The sequence below is a fragment of the Pyxicephalus adspersus genome, chromosome 5, assembly GCF_032062135.1.
Source record: "Pyxicephalus adspersus chromosome 5, UCB_Pads_2.0, whole genome shotgun sequence".
Lineage (NCBI taxonomy): Eukaryota > Metazoa > Chordata > Amphibia > Anura > Pyxicephalidae > Pyxicephalus > Pyxicephalus adspersus.
In genome coordinates this window covers 40,374,728-40,390,977 of record NC_092862.1, presented here as the reverse complement: position 1 = coordinate 40,390,977, position 16,250 = coordinate 40,374,728, and the positions used below count along the sequence as shown (strand labels likewise).

The following is a 16,250-nucleotide window of genomic DNA, read 5'->3' as shown; positions in this document are numbered from 1 at the left end:
ACTTGGATCATTTTATTAGAGGAAAAGGACCACTGAAATCTATCTGTAAGTGACATTCTTCCCACTAGCCAGCAATGGTAGGAGGCATTCTTCCTACTTAACCACCTTGCTTATGCACTATGAGTTGAGGATAAAGTAAATATGGCAGGGTCACCGTGAAGACCTGAAATGTTGAAATGGTGGAGAAACACTGCACTAAAGGAAAATGAAGGAGAGAATGTTTTTGGATGTCCACGTCATTGTTTGTGTGACACCATTTTATTGGCTGTTCAGCAACAGGACCTCCTCAGGATGCGGAAGAGGAATCTGCAGCAGTGATGACAGTGCAGGTTGACTTTAGACAGCTGGTTGGTGTTGGCATTTCTTCGGTGCTGGTTAACTAGTTCTATGTACCTATAAACTGTGTTGGCAAAGGACCTGGAATGCAACTGTAGATGGAAATTTAATATCAAATTAAAATTGATGCCTTGTGCATTTTGAAACAACGATTAAGCTGCACAAGGTTAACTTGAGGTTTACTTACCCAGGACCTAAATGAGTATTTAGTATTTGCCCCTTCTAGGCAAAATCCTTGCAATATGATTTAAATTTACCTGTATTCATTATAGATATGCACAGCTTTTGGAAACTGTTTTTAAAAAATAAACATTACATATATAGATGGAACTTAGACTGGTATCCCCTCTAGACTGCATGGGTTCATATGTACTATTAAAAGGTTTTTTTAGCCATCTTATCCATTGCTGCCTCAAAATCTATTGATTAATGAAAGGCAGCATAATTGGCACTAAACATTACTGCTAATTTTATTAATATATCCCCCTCTGTACTTTTTATTCAGATTCTACTTGACATCAATTTAACAAGGTGCTGGAAACATTCCTCAGGAATCCTGGTCCATGTCCATTGACACGATAGCCTTGCGCAGTTGTTGCAGATTTATTGGCTGCACACATATGATGCAAATCTCCTACACCGCATCAGAAAGGTGCACTATGGAATTGAGATCTAGCGACACTGGAGGGCATTTAGGCACAGTGAACCTCTTGTCCTATATGGGTACACTGCAGTCATTCTGATCCTACTATCCAAATGTGGCATCAGAAATTAAAATTATACCAGGCAATGTTATTCCAACCTTTTTGGTGATCTCGTGAGAATTCTAGTCACAGGTGCCTGTTTTTAGCTGACAGGAGTGGCACCCAATGTAGCCTTCTGTCACTATGGCCCATTTTTTTAAGGTCCAATCTGTTGCATGTTCTAAGATGCTCTTTTGCATACCTCGGTTGCAAGAAGTGGTTATTTGAATTACATTTGCCCTTTTCAGCTTAAGCAAGTCTTGACATTTTCCTCTGACATCGACAAGACATTATTTCTCCCAGAGACTTGCCAATTACTGGATATTTCCCCTTTTTCGGACAATTCTTTGTAAACCCCAGAAATAGTTGCACATGAAAATCCCAGCAGAACATTAGCCCCAACTCTGCCTGTGTTAACAGGCAGTTGAAGCAGTTTCTTTCATTTTAACCTTTAGGTAAATTAATATCGGCTCTATTTACATCTGTCTTTTTCCCTTTCTTATTCATCTATAGTACACTGATATTGGTTCCAATGTCCACATTTTTCACATTCAATAACATCTTAGATGCAAAGGAAGTTAGTGGAATGTGTTTGACTAGAATCTGCTTCTTCATGCCTAGTGGTAAAAATAGTTGTAGTAGGAATTGTTCTAGGACACACATTATGACATAAGATATTTTAGATAACATATTACAAAACATTTAATAGCAGTGAACTATGAGAATTCTATGTATGAGCTCAGTTACCTGCTTGTTAAAATGCCAGAAGACTTGATAATAAAGGGTGATATCACAGGAATGTATTTAATTTACTAAGGTGTTATATTGTCAATGGACAACAATGACATACTGTGTTTTAGATGCAAATGCACATAAACCTATTAGGCAAAAAAACTGTTTTTTTTGACAAATCACATATACTTCATAACCTCCTTATTGTTATATTTGCCTCCAAAAACACATTCAAAAGACATTGTTTTTTTTTTCTCAACACACTTGCTAAAACATGCATTTTAGGCTTGTAAATTAACCCCCCCCCCCCCCATATTATTTTTTTCCTTAAAGCAAATTTTTCAAAAACTATGTCTATGGGATTTTTTATCTGGGATATGTTTATTTCCCTAGTGGTTGAACTTAATTGACCTATGTCTATTTTCAAGCTGACTTACTATAAAACTATGTGAAATAGTTTGTGCACACATTTACAATATAATTATTTTGCTTCATTTAAAATTAGTGGTAAATGTTGTTGTGACTAAAATGCCGAATCAGTAAATTACCCCACACAAAATGGTCCAAGGATTACCCGTTAAAAAAACTTTGAAAAAAAATATAGCTCATCAATTTAGAGTTCATCATAAATGATGGTTTTAGAATTAGTCCTTTCACTTCAGCATGAAAGGCAATACCCAGTTGTTAGTTTTTGTTGTTTTTTTAGTCTGGGATTACACATGTTTATGAATTTGCATGTTGATTAGGCTGCTGGTCCCTTTTTTATTTATTGTTAAAAACTGCAATATTTTTTTTTAATCTTACTTTTTAGCTTGACAAGGTGGCCATCTAGGCCCATCTATTCATCTTACTTGTGTTGGCTTATCCTGTGTCATTGTGACACCTACCTTTAAACATTTCTCAGGCTGATCTTAAATGGTAAAGCAGTTGCCCTGAGTAACAGTGGAGGTTAACACCAATGAAGTTACAATTGTTATTATTATAAATATATGAGACCACCTTGTCCTTTGCTACCGTTACCTTGGCAGTAGTTGAGATGGGTTTGACACCTCCAAAAGAATCCCTTAAGTATCCCCCTGTTTGCCTCTAGGGTCCCTAAAAAGAACTTATGACCTATAAATACCATTCAGAAAGCACCAACATAATGCATTGTGTTGTGCATTTAAAATACACAGAGTTTCAAATAGCAGACGTCATACAAAATAGTTACCTTGACATGGCAAATAAGGGAAAAACACTCTGCTTGTACAAGATAACAATGTGACCATCACATTCAAACACTAGAACTAGTTTGGAGTAGTAAACTAGTAAAAATAGTACATTTCAAGACAGATATCCAGATAGAATCCTAAACAAATTTGTTGAAGATGTATAAACTCTGTTCAAATAGTTTCCTTATTGAGCTTTGAACCCAGAAGAAACTCCAAGGCAATAGTTCAGTTTTGCAATATTGCAGTGGGTAAATTGCTCCATTTTTGGAAGCACTGTCCGAATCTTTCCATCTCTTCTTTTCTTCACTATTAAAACAGCACTATATTTCTCTCTCCCCTCTGCCCTCCTCTCTCTCCCCTCTGCCCTCCTCCCCCCCTCTCTCTCACCCTCTCTCTCACCCTCTCTCTCTCATCTCACTCTCTCTCACTCCCCCCCCCCCCCCCCTTCTCTCATTCTCCCTTCCTGTTCTTACATTACAGGGAAAAAAGCTAGTGGGCATTTTGTGATATTATTCTCATTCCAAAATGTTAAATTAACTTTTTTTTTTTTACTTGTGAAAATTTACATTAACAGAAATATTGTTTCCTGGTTCTTTTTACAGATGCATTTTTACATTCTCTCTGTTATTGTGCTGTGTGACTTGGGTTGTGATGTGTACAATATTGTAGTACATTCCCAAACCCATCTCATTGGTGACGTATGAAGGTCAACCAGCCTGCCAGTTTTACCATGAACATTGCTCTCATTTCCGCTTCTGTGTACTTTGTCTTTCTCTGACCTCCTCCAATGTCCTGTTTTCAGTTTGCGTGGGTGATGAGGGTATTTGCTTTGATAATCATTAAACAAAGTGCATTTGTCTGTCTGTGTGTATCTAAATGTTCCAAAAGATAAATGATCCACTTAAGTATTTGTTCAACATGAAATATATAAACATTTAAAAGTAGAATGAAAAAAAATTGCAGAACAATTCCAGCTCATTAAAACTTTTTACTTCCTGATAAAATGATCAAGATCCTCAGGGCTTATTTGCTAAAATATACTCAACTTTTTTTATTCTACACCTGAGAAGTTGAATCACCACTTGTAAAATGTGTAAAGGTGGAAACGGTTTGGTTCCCTGGCCCTAAGACTTTTAAAATTGGAGAATAGAGGTACTGTATTACCTCAAAAGTGACCTTCAGTAGCTTCCGTTACATGAATGTGATAATAGTTCTCCACTTTCTGAAATAGTGAACATCTCGAGAAATTGAGAACAGGTTTTTTTTTTTTTTTTTTACCCATTTCCCATTGTGGTCAGTGTTTCCACATTTATAGAGCTTTTTTTTCTGGTCCTTCCATCAGTTCTATGGACTGTGACTCTTTTTGGGCCTTCATTTCAGTCTTTTAGGCTGAAGTTAATAATGAGTACGACAGCTTTAGTCTCGGTAATCTTTCTCACAGTCAACCACAAAAAAAAAATAGAACCAAAAAATGCATAAAAATGCAAGCTCCCCATGACAGGTTTTGTCTTTGACTTCGTAGGGGGCCTCCTAGTACTTCTCATTATGCTTCTTTGTAATTAAGTTGCTATTGTCATGTTTTGGCACCCCCTAACAATAAATGATCTGCCACAACACGCATTTGACTGAATCAGTCATAATGGGTCCCAATATAACCTAATTAACCTAACCTTTTCTACATTACCCTAATGTTATTTCCTTTTCCTTACAAATGCCGCTTTGAAATATGCTTTTCATGTCTAAAAGCATATATCTATACCAATGATATGTATGTGTATGTTCTCTTTATCTCTTTTAGTCATCTAGTAGCCCTCCCAACATACTTTCTTGTAACTAAATTACATATTGATAAATATAATAAAATAAATATGACAAATATGATACAAATAATAATATCCCACACAAATGGGATACATTTTCCCACTTATTCCCACCTGCATAAGAACTTAAAGCTTCTAGAAGGGTTATTTTGCCATGTTAGTGTTACCATTAATGTTTGATTGTGATTTTGTCCTATTACTATTTAGGCAGGTAACTAAAATATCTTCAGTTGTGGCTTTCTTTTATTGAAGATCTTGATGGAACATCTTATTTTGCACTTCTTGAATCTTTGAACTACTAATGTGGTAATCCGTGTGTGATAAGAATCTTCAGGGGGCTAAGTCACAATAATACACTGAGAACATTTTACTTCCTTGACCTCATTTACCTAGACGCTTACTCTCACCACTTTTTTATATATGGCAGAAATCTCAAAGTCAAATTAAACTCCTGAATGAATTCAGATCACTGCAAAAGTGGCTGTTTTAGTTTAATGAACACAAAGTATCTTGGTAACATAAAGAGTACCTAAACTCAACATATTTACTTTATATAGAAGGGTAGACAACAAAAAAAAGTTTTTTTTCTTAAAGAGGAACTAAACTCAAAAGTCCCCAAAACAAAAAAAAATTCACTTACCTTCAATCCCCAGCACAGTTGACCGGTCCGGGGGTCTCTTCCATAGGGTCCTGCGTCGTGCCAGTGCTGCCATCTTCACCTCTTCTTCCTGGTTCTTCCTACGTCACCTGACCCAGGCGCGAGGTCAGGTGACGTAGATGGGAAAAAAGATTGCCAATCTCACTGCGCATGTGTGAGGTCAGGTGACGTAGATGGGAAAAATACTTGCTGATCTCACTCCGCAGGAGCCTTTTCACGAAAGGGCTCCTTCTGCGCATGCCCGAGATGCTTGGGCATGCGCAGAAGGAGCACTCAAGAGCTTCCTGGGATGTGTGATGTAGGTGTCCTGGAAGGCTTTGCCCTCCCATTCAATAATTCAGTAATCCCGAGTTACAAAACATAAAAAAAACACTTGTTCCTTTGGCATCCCCCAATACAAAGAAATCTTTTTATAATATATATATATATATATATATATATATATATATATATATATATATATATACATGCTACTGTACAGTTATATTACAGGTTTTAGTATTCTTATGCACTCTTGTTTTAACAGATTTTTTTATTTAAAGTTTATTAATAAATGTATTCAATATTTGACATATGCCTAAGTTATGACATATGCCTAAGAATTATAGGCCTACAATGTAAAATAAATTTCCATGCAAAAACATGTAACGCTTTTTGCATGAAAATATGGGCAGAATTAGAACGCCAGGGGGGTAATGCAATTGAGAGTAAGTGAAAACCCCTTAAACAATTATTGAATCAATAAGTACCACATCCTCAAATGAGACAATGGAAAGAGGGGAAAGGCCTAGCTCCCTGTTTGGAGTGAAGGAACCTTGAAGAGGGGGGCCAGAAAGTGTCATTTTTAGGTACTTGATAATGCAGTTTCATAAAAGCATACTTTATTTACAAATACAGAAAAAGACACACTTATAAGATCAAATTGACGAAAAGCCATATGAGCCACTAGACAAAAATGTACTGCCACTAGAAAGGATTCAACAGTTAGAGGTTCATGAGATTAATTTGCTAGACAGTATTCTGCTACCACAAAAGAAGGTAAGTACTAAGCCCTCCCCCCCCCCCCCCCCAAAAAAAAAACAAAACAAAAAAAAACAAACAATGGAGGTTTGGGGGGATTCAATTTACTTTAATGCGTTTGCTGTCACCAGGTCCCGGTCCTCAGGCTTTTCCCACCAGGGGGTGACTGGGATCAGGAGACTTCATTGTAGGAGTGGCTATCAGGCTGAAACACAGCGAGCCCAGGCGAGGTTGGCGAACAGGCTGAGGTCAGGGCATGTGGCAGACAAGGCAATGTCAGGTCAAATTCAGAGAATCCACACAGATGACTAGCAGAGGATCCAGCAACCTGAGCTTGGAACTGGAGGGGTTTTTAAAAGGCCCAGCAGCCAATGGCAGGACAGGATGGATAATCTTAGCATTGATTGCAGCACCCACTCCAGAATCACCTTCAGCTGTGCACAGTCCCAGTTTCTGTGCAAGAGATGCCAAGAACTGTGGAAAATACAAGACTACAGGGATGCAGGTGATACTGCAGCTTGCTGAGCAGATGATCTGTCAGCAGAGTAGTACAAAACTGTTCTAGAGGACAGCAAGTGACCCATGATCTTTTTGCAACAATTTGAAAAGCGAGATGTAACTATTTAGTTACATTATGTTAGAACTTCCTCCATAGTGCTCCAGAAGTTGAAGTTGAACACCCAGGACAGATAACGGATGTTTTGTTTTTCACCTGTCTGAAATTAGCCTTAAAATGTGTGTGACATAAAAATAAATATACTTATATTTTTTTTGATGGAATCCTTATATAAAATTGATTTTTTTCTCTACCACTTACATAATTGCGATTACTGTAGCGTGGATTTGTATTGGCTATTCATTTACACGCAAGACAGTGTGGTCAGAGGTTGTGCGCTGCTCTACGTAGTGAATAAGCCAAATTTCTTTTCCTACTTACACACGTATTTTCTTTCTTTCAGATCTCTGGCTCTGCTGTTTCTTATCGTAAATGCCTAAACTAAAATATCTGTGGCAGTTTCACCATTCCAGGTCAAAGAGCGAACCTCAGCACATTTGTAGAGCAAGCCTATTTTGCATGTTTCAAAGTTAAACTTGGTGATCAAGATAAGTCTTGGGCCCCTCATAAGGTGTGCAAACAGTGTGTCAAGGGTTTATGGATGTGGACAAAGGGAACACGTGAAAAGATGCCATTTGGTATACCTATGGTTTGGCGAGAGCCAGGAGATAATTTCAGTGACTTTTACATTGAACAATGAAAACTTCAGTATATAACAAGAAAAAAAAATGTAACAAAACGTATCCTAGTCTACTATCGGCTACACTCCCAGTGGCTTATTCAGATAAAATCCCGATGCCGGTTTTCGTTTCACTACCCTCTCTTGAAGAACATGATTATGGTGATGAACTAGGTGACATTAATGATGAAGAGTTGGAATTTGAAGAGGACTGAGTTGAGTGATTTGGCAAGTGATTTGGGACTATCAAAGAAGGCTTCAGAACTTATAGCATCAAGACTGTGTGAGAAAAACTTGAAAAAGGAACAAAGATATCGTATTTTGGAACCCAGAGATATTGCATTTCTGCAGTACTTTAGAACTGACGGTGGCTTTGTGTATTGCCATAACATACCTAGTTTAATGGAGGAATTGAAGGAATTCCTGAAGGAAATCTATAACTCAACTGAATGGCGACTATTTATCGATAGCTCAAAGTGGAGCTTAAAGTGTGTCCTCCTTCACAATGGCAATATATTTGGGTCAGTCCCAAATGGCCATTCAGTTTTTTCTTTGTGAAGAATATTCAGACATCAGAGAGTCATTGAGTTGTTGCAATATCACCAAAACAATTGGGTCATCTGTGTTGACTATAAAATGGTATGCTCCCTTCTTGGTCAGCAACGGGGATATACCAAGTATCCCTGTTATCTGTGCATGTGGGACAGCAGAGCTTGTGAGAGGCATTGGGTGGAAAGGAATTGGCTTACAAGATCTGCCCTAAAACCAGGTGATCCAAACATTCTACATGAGACACTTGTTGATAGAATATTAATCCCCGCCTCTGCACATGAAATTGGGTGTAATGAAACAGTTTGTTAAAGCTTTGCAAACTGAAGGATTCTGTTTCAAGAATCTCATTCTGGCATTTTCTTGCCTGTCATTTGAAAAAATAAAGGCCGGTGTGTTTGATGGTCCACAGATTCGGCAACTCATCAAAGATGAACATTTCATCAGGACAATGTCAGAAGTCGAAAAGAATGCTTGATTATCATTTAAAGCCATTGTCAAGGACTTTCTTGGAAACACACGAGCAAATAGTTACACAAAAATTGTCCAGAAACTCTTGGAGAGCTACAAAATGCTTGGTTGCAATATGAGCATCAATGTGCATTTTCTGCATAGCCATCTTTCTAACTTCACCGAAAACCTTGGTGCAGTCAGTGATGAGCAATGAGCGATTCCACCAAGATTTCAAGGTCATGGAAGGGCGGTATCAGGCTAGATGGAATGTACATGGCTGAATATTTTTGGAGCATCCGGCGGGATTGTCCTAACACTAAACACTCCAGGAAAAGCTGTAAGTGTAAATTTTTACCAGATTAATTTTCAAATGTTTTACTGTAAAAAAAAAAGTCATAGAGTAACAATAAATCCTTTGTATGAACAAAAGAAGTTTAAATAAACAGTACATTTGAGTTATTATTTCATTTTTTTTTTCATTGTATGTAAAATTTCTGTGTTTATTAACTAAAATGTAAGGTAGCCTATATCGTGAAAACTGGATGTGATAGCAAAAAACTGTGGTCATTTCTGAATTTACCACCCAAAAATTAGTAAAAAAAATAAGTGTAAGATCTAACTGAACAAAAAAATAAATTCCCCAATGTGTATTTTCTAAACCTGTAAAAAAAACAAAACAAAACAAAAAAAATGCAGTTTTAATAGTGTTGGTTACCTTCACTCTGTCTTCATTTTTAAAATGATTTTTCTATCATTACTGTGTTGAGCAAGTGTTTCCCACCTCAATAATCCTTCATATACTTTTGAATATATAATACCCAGTGCCAGAAAGTAAATCATGATGTGCAAAAACCTGCAACGGTCTGAAATTTATTGAATATGTTTGTTATGAGATGGGGCCCTCTAGAATAAGCCAAATTTTTTGTCTTTGCTTTCTCAAGTCTAACTGCTGTGATAGTAAAGATTTAAAACATATTTCAGAAGTGTTTAGATGGCAAGTTAACAAGATTTTTTTTTGTCATTATGACTATATATACCAATAGGCCAGACATTTCGAAGTTTGGTAAATTTGGCAGGTTTACAGCTATGGAGTAGTGTACTGCAATACGTTTTCTGGTGGTACCTTATTTTTTTATTTTTACTGTTAAGACCCAAAATGCGTTGTTAGCATTTCTGTTAAAATATTTATTTTGGAACTGTGCATGTGTACCATATGTGTGGTACAAATCTCTGGCCAAATTTTGCTTACATTGCTCATAATGTAACACTGAATTTAAGAAATGGTGTTTAGTGTCTTTAAATGATTTAAAGAGTGTATATAAGTGGCTGTCAAAAAATAAATAAATAATTTGCCACAATTAAAAGTTTAACAATGAAAACTAGTAAACAAGTACACTTGAGGTCTAAGTACCTACACATTAATGTATTTGCTTGTACTATTAGGTATTTTAATGGAAGTGAATGTTTTAATCAAAATCACTGTTAATACCAATATTTTGAAGGTCAGTGCATTGCTGTCAAATACTACTAATAATAATTTAATGTTGTAAATTTCAGCATTGAAAATTTGCAGGCAAAAAAATTTCTCTTCTATTTATATCCAGTTATTATCAAGCGTTGATATAACAAAATCCATGGTGCTGTTCTTGACAATGAAATGCTGATTACTAGCATATGTTTGAGAGGGTTGGTTTAAAAAGTTACTTGCTTAAGCCCAAAAAATTACCATAATTGCTTGATTGTTTGGCAGTTTGATCGTGTTGTTGACATTTCAGTTAAATGTGGACCAACGAGCATCTTTGGAGATTGTTCCTACTGTCTTCATATCATTTTAAGATGCTTTAAAGAATTACAAGACTGTTTGGCAATGCAAAAAGATTAAGTTTTATTTTCTTCTTAGTTCTTTCTGACTAATTTGAAGCTTTTCTGGTGTTTACAACATACCATTCATATTTTAGCACAACATGTAGAAGTGCTCTTAGCAACACAGATGACATTAGATTGTGTGCTGGCTACGCTATTTTTGTAACTTAAAAACAAACAGGAAATAGATAACTAAAATGCACTTATATGCCCTTCAATTGCTCAAATCTCTTTTGTGATCTGTTGATTCAGCATTTTTTTCCTCCATTTTCTAATTTTAGTTTGTTCTGTTCTCTCTGCACTTATACAAAATTTAAAAGTAACATTCAGGATATACTGTTTAAAAGTGTGAAATTGTTATCCCTTACATACCAACAGACCAACAGAATTTTCATATAATAAGAATGCCTGGACGCAGTAACTGGCTGTAACTGCAAGACATTTTCAGGTGTTTACAAGTGGATTCAACAGCCTAGTAAAGCATTGTTTTTTTTCTTCTCCTCCAATTTTATATTTTGTGCAGACACCAAGTCTAGTTTGTTCATTTAAAAGTAAGTCTTACAAACCTGTAAATATAATGGTACCTGATGCATACTTTTGTGCAGCCTTATTGAACTAAACATAGTGGAGTTAGGGATATGCAAATTCCCTTTTAAAATCATGCCTGAAATCTGTAGGGAATGGTGACACATGTTTGTCAAAAAAGGGCTGAGTTTTCATGTGTGGATGTTTGACAGCCTTTCAACCCTTTCTAAAAATCAATGCAATGGAATATTCTAGTTTTGGGAGACAGAGTGGAGGGGAGTTTTTTTTTTTTTACACTAATTTTGTTTATTTTTATACTGCAGTCAAAACAAGCAGTGGATCTAGAGATAACGGCACCAAGACTCTGCCAATTGGTCTTGTCCGATAAGTTAACTTGTAAAAGCAAGTTTTTCAAAAGTACCACCAGCTACCTGCACCTCTAGTTACCTGACATTGCATGACGCTGGTCATTGAGAACCACCAAAAATTAGTACCTCTATGTTCCTTAATGGTGTTGCTGGTGAAAGGTGCCCATATGGATTTAAGTCATATGGCAATGGTATAGTTAGGATCTGGCTTTTTGAAATTTATGAGCTTAAAACTTTAAATGTGGGTGGCTCCTGGAGAGCTGTGTTAAGTATTTTACAATTTTGGATATTCACAGGTACTTGGTGCACACAAGCAGCTTATGTTTACTTATGTTGTACATGTATTGTATTGTGATGACTAATTGGTGGGTTCAGGAAGGATGGGACCACTCTTGGATGTAACAGGAAAAGTAAAAATTTACAAATAAATCAATATACCATATCTTTGCATTTAATTATCATTTTCAAATTTGGTATATTGTTCCCACTATACCAAGTTTGAAATACTCATGTTGGTGATAAGCTATTTATTATTAAGGTATTACTTTTTGTAGTACTAAACTAAACTGGTAGAGAAAACTGTCAGAACTAAAATGTGGTTAGTTTGGCATGTTTTCCAATCATATTGTTTACACGGTAATGTAGAGGATGCTGGTAGGTACATTTTTGAGGCATAACACATGAAAGCAGCATTCTTTGTACACTGATTGTTAATGCTGTTTAAAACACAAATAATTTCTTCTTGGCATAGGAGCCTACATCATTCCCTTTACCAATAAACCTGAACAGTAACTCTAAATATATCTTATTGTTTGTTTAACTGTTTTTCTTTATTTAAAGAAGTATTTTCCAGAAAAAAGTTATTATATATATATATATATATATATATATATATATATATATATATTTGTGTTTTACAAATCACAGATTAACAGCTAAACTATTTAAAAGCCCTTTTGATGTTGTCAGGCCTTGTGACAAGATGCCAAAAGGCTCTCAATTTTGTATCTTCTTCAGCACTGGAAGATGCCAGCATATGTTTACCTGGGACAACGTTGAACTACTAGTTTGACATTGTACCAAGAGTAGCTCCATATCAAGATCTACTAAAAGTTGTTTAGAATGTGCCTATTTGGTCTCCAGCATATCTTATTGTCCTATTTTAGCTGCTAAATTTTCCTTATTTCTATATTGAACACAATACTTTACTGGATTATCATTATCAGGATAGTGATATAAGTGGGACACTGAGTGCACTATCATTACCTGCATTATCTGTCATATGAAAGCCAATTCTGTTGCTATCAAAAGCTTTGTCTTTCTGTAAAGAGTAAAGTTAGGATTTATACCTAACTTACCATCTTCTGCATCATTGGATGTAACATCCAGCACCCCCATAAATGTTGACTGGTATGCAAATCAGTTTTATTTCAAAATGTTTAATTCAAAAAAGTATGGCACTTGCTGTAATGCAGGTTAGACATTTCCACATGTACTAATTGCAGTTGTGTTTTTAACTTTGAATTCCAGAAAACCTATTATACTGTAACAAAGTGTCAATATTAGATTTAGTGGTGCGGTTTCATTACATTTAGAATTAAATTTACTATAAAAAAAATATAACACAAATCTGATTCTGGAAACATAAAGCGGATGGAGAGAAAGATATACACTATAGGTTCCAGAGACAGACCCATCATGAAAAGAAGCTCCTTGGAATTTGGCTGCAAGTGTTTTTTTTTTCATTTTGGTTCCTTGGAGAGGAATTTCAGGGAAATCTCTTTGGTACACAGAATGGGACACAGACATGAAAATAAAATCTATGGCCCAGATTTATTAAAGCTCTCCAAGGCTGGGTGATCTTGGAGAACGTTAATAAATCAGGCCCTATCTCTAAATCACCTCTCTCTCTCTCTGTCTCTCTGTTCACCTCTCTCTCTCTCTCGCTGTCTCTGTGTCTCTCTCTCGCTGTCTCTGTCTCTCTCGCTGTCTGTGTCCCTCTCTCTCAATTTAACTCAACTGCCCCACTGCGTGGAATTAGAGACACTTCATGCAGCATCTCAAACTACATGCTTAAAGGAACACCCAAAGATTTCCAACTTCTTCAGCAAATGCCTGTCAAAAACGTTATTAAACAATCCCAGATATCCAGCAATTGAAAATTGGGGCCTACAAGTGATTAACTATTCATTTGACAACTGCCTGTCTAATCTTAGTCTGAGAGCTGAGCACTGTAGCTATTACCAGCCATGAATAAATCTTAAGTAAAAATAAATACAGTCGTGAGAGGTTTTACAGAAAGGTTTAGCCCGGGGATTTCACACTGTATATTGAACTGCAGAAGTTTTTCCAGCACCTGCTGTCTGTCAGTGTAGATGCTGAAAACACTTTCCAGAAGTATCCAGACTGTGCTGTCTTCTATGTGCACTGTGTTCATCTTGAAGGCAAAGTGCAGCCCTTCTATAAACTAGAAAAACAACCTGATTTAACCTCTGTGAGGCATGCCTACCTCAGACTACCTGAACATAACTCTTTCTGTTGGTAATCCCAAATAAGCCCCTAGTTATGGAAAGCTTTGTTCATATTAGGACATGCTTAATGGGGCAGCAAGAGAAATTATAATGCTCCTACAATGTTTTATATATATAATGAAGGGGAAACTGCAGCTCAAACAAAGTAATAAGCATGACTAGTCTGTACTGTAGTTTCTTTTTAAAGGCAGGCACTCAAATAACCCAGACAACCTTGTTTAAACTTTATACTATTGGAATTTGCTTTAATAATTTTTTTTTTCTTCACTATTTGACAAGTTTTTGTTGTATGTATTATCCGTTAGGTGCTTTTTTTTTGCTTTTTTGACATGGTGGTCCTAGTAGGATGCATATAACATGTTAAGCACATAGTTGGTAAATTGTGGAGTTCATTTACTCGCATTTAAGGAGTGGGGGGGGAGGGGGTCGAATGTTCACTTAGCAAAGTGAATTGCCACTCTTCAAGGGATAATTCACTTAGCTTAGTAGATGAGGAGAAGCTCTGCTGACTTTGGCCATCATATCCCCTTCAAGAAAAAATCCTAATGCCTCTGCAGTTTTTGACTGTGTTCACAAAGGTGTAACACAACTTAGCTCCTAGTTGCAGCATTGCTGTCTGATCACTTGGAAGAGATTGATGTATCATATTTTCCTGCGTACAAGACGACTTTTTAACCCCGAAAAATCTATGACAAAGTCAGGGGTCGTCTTGTACGCCGGGTACCAGTACTTACCTGCAGCGTCCGGTGTCCCCGCGAGTCCCTTCTCTGGTCTGGAGTCCCTGCGAGTCCTCCTGTGCCTCCTTCTGTCTTCCTGCTTTTCAGCTTACACGAGTCCTCCTGGGCAGGCACGTGTTGCTTCACAGCAGGACTCGTGTAAGCTGAAAAGCAGGACGTGAGCCTGGATTGGCTCTCCAGTGGACAGCCTGGATTGGCTCTCCAGTGGAGAGCCTGGATTGGCTCTTCACTGGAACACGCCCATTCATTAAAGGAACGTGCCCATTCATTACTTAGAACTAGTAGTGTACAGTTCTTTCTGCCTCTCAGTTCTCTCACAATAGTAAGATCTGACAGGCAGAAGGAACAGTACAATACTGGGCATATAACACGACCCCCAAATGATTGGTTAGAGTGGGGGGTCGTCTTATACGCCCAGTCGCCTTATACACCGGAAAATACGGTAATCCTTCATCCTGCCTGAAACAGACTTTTGGGATAAAGATAAAAATGGAAACTGTTTGGCATAACATAATCTTTAAACCTGTCTCTCAACTCCTTATCACACACAAACAGTACAGTAGAACTTATTGCACCCATATTGCATAGTAAGTTAATACCATGTTCAAAGGAAGGTGTACTAATGGGAAATAAAATATTTTGTTTTTACTGTTCCATTTTGTCAATTTGTAATAATGGTTTAGTAATAGATGGTTTAGTAAATCTATTGGACCAGAAGGAAAGTGTTGCCTCTAGGCCTGCCTTGACAAAATTAGCGCTTAGCACAGTAAAACTTTCTGAAAACAGGTGTTCACATGTCTCATTTTATTACATATGGAAGTGAGTGGAGTTATGCTAAAGATTTCTTTATGCCCAAAGAACATCAGATGCACATGCAGTATCTCTGGTGTATTCTGCAGATATGTCCTGTGTGGTTATTCTATCTCTTTGGTCCCAAGCCCCATGCCACAGAAGCCTTGGGTAACATGCAGTTTGAAATAAATGGCTGAAATGCTATTGGCACCATAAATTAGTTCTAGATGTGCCTCTGAAAATTTATGGGCATAAAGGAATTATTTGCATTGCTCCACTCATTGTCCAAAATTGAGGAAAAATCCTTATATTTTAGGCTATGTATTGTAAGGAAACAAGTGAATAGCTCCTTCTTTAAAGAGGAAGTAAACTGAAAAATGCTCAAAACAAACAAAAAACTTCAATCCCGCAGCGCAGTCAATCGGTCCGGAGGTGTTTTCCATAGGGTCCTGCGTCATCCCGGTATCCGTCCCTGAGCTGGCGCACCAGGGGGCCCCTATCTTCGCATCTTCTGCTGGGTTCTTCTTCCTACGTCACCCGTCCCAGGCTCTAGATCGGGTGACGTAGGTGGGAAAAAACTTGCCGATTTTACTGCGAGATCAGCAATTTTTTACCCCTTTCACGAAAAGGCTCCTTGGGCATGCGCAGAAGGAGCACCCAAGAGCCTTCCAGGATGC

At 37.1% G+C, this 16,250-nt stretch overlaps 1 protein-coding gene across 3 annotated transcripts in view; it reads left to right on the top strand.

Moving 5' to 3' along the window:
• Window positions 1-16,250, top strand: part of SPIDR (scaffold protein involved in DNA repair) — a 207,892-nt gene that overhangs the window by 109,420 nt on the left and 82,222 nt on the right. The window lies entirely within an intron of this gene.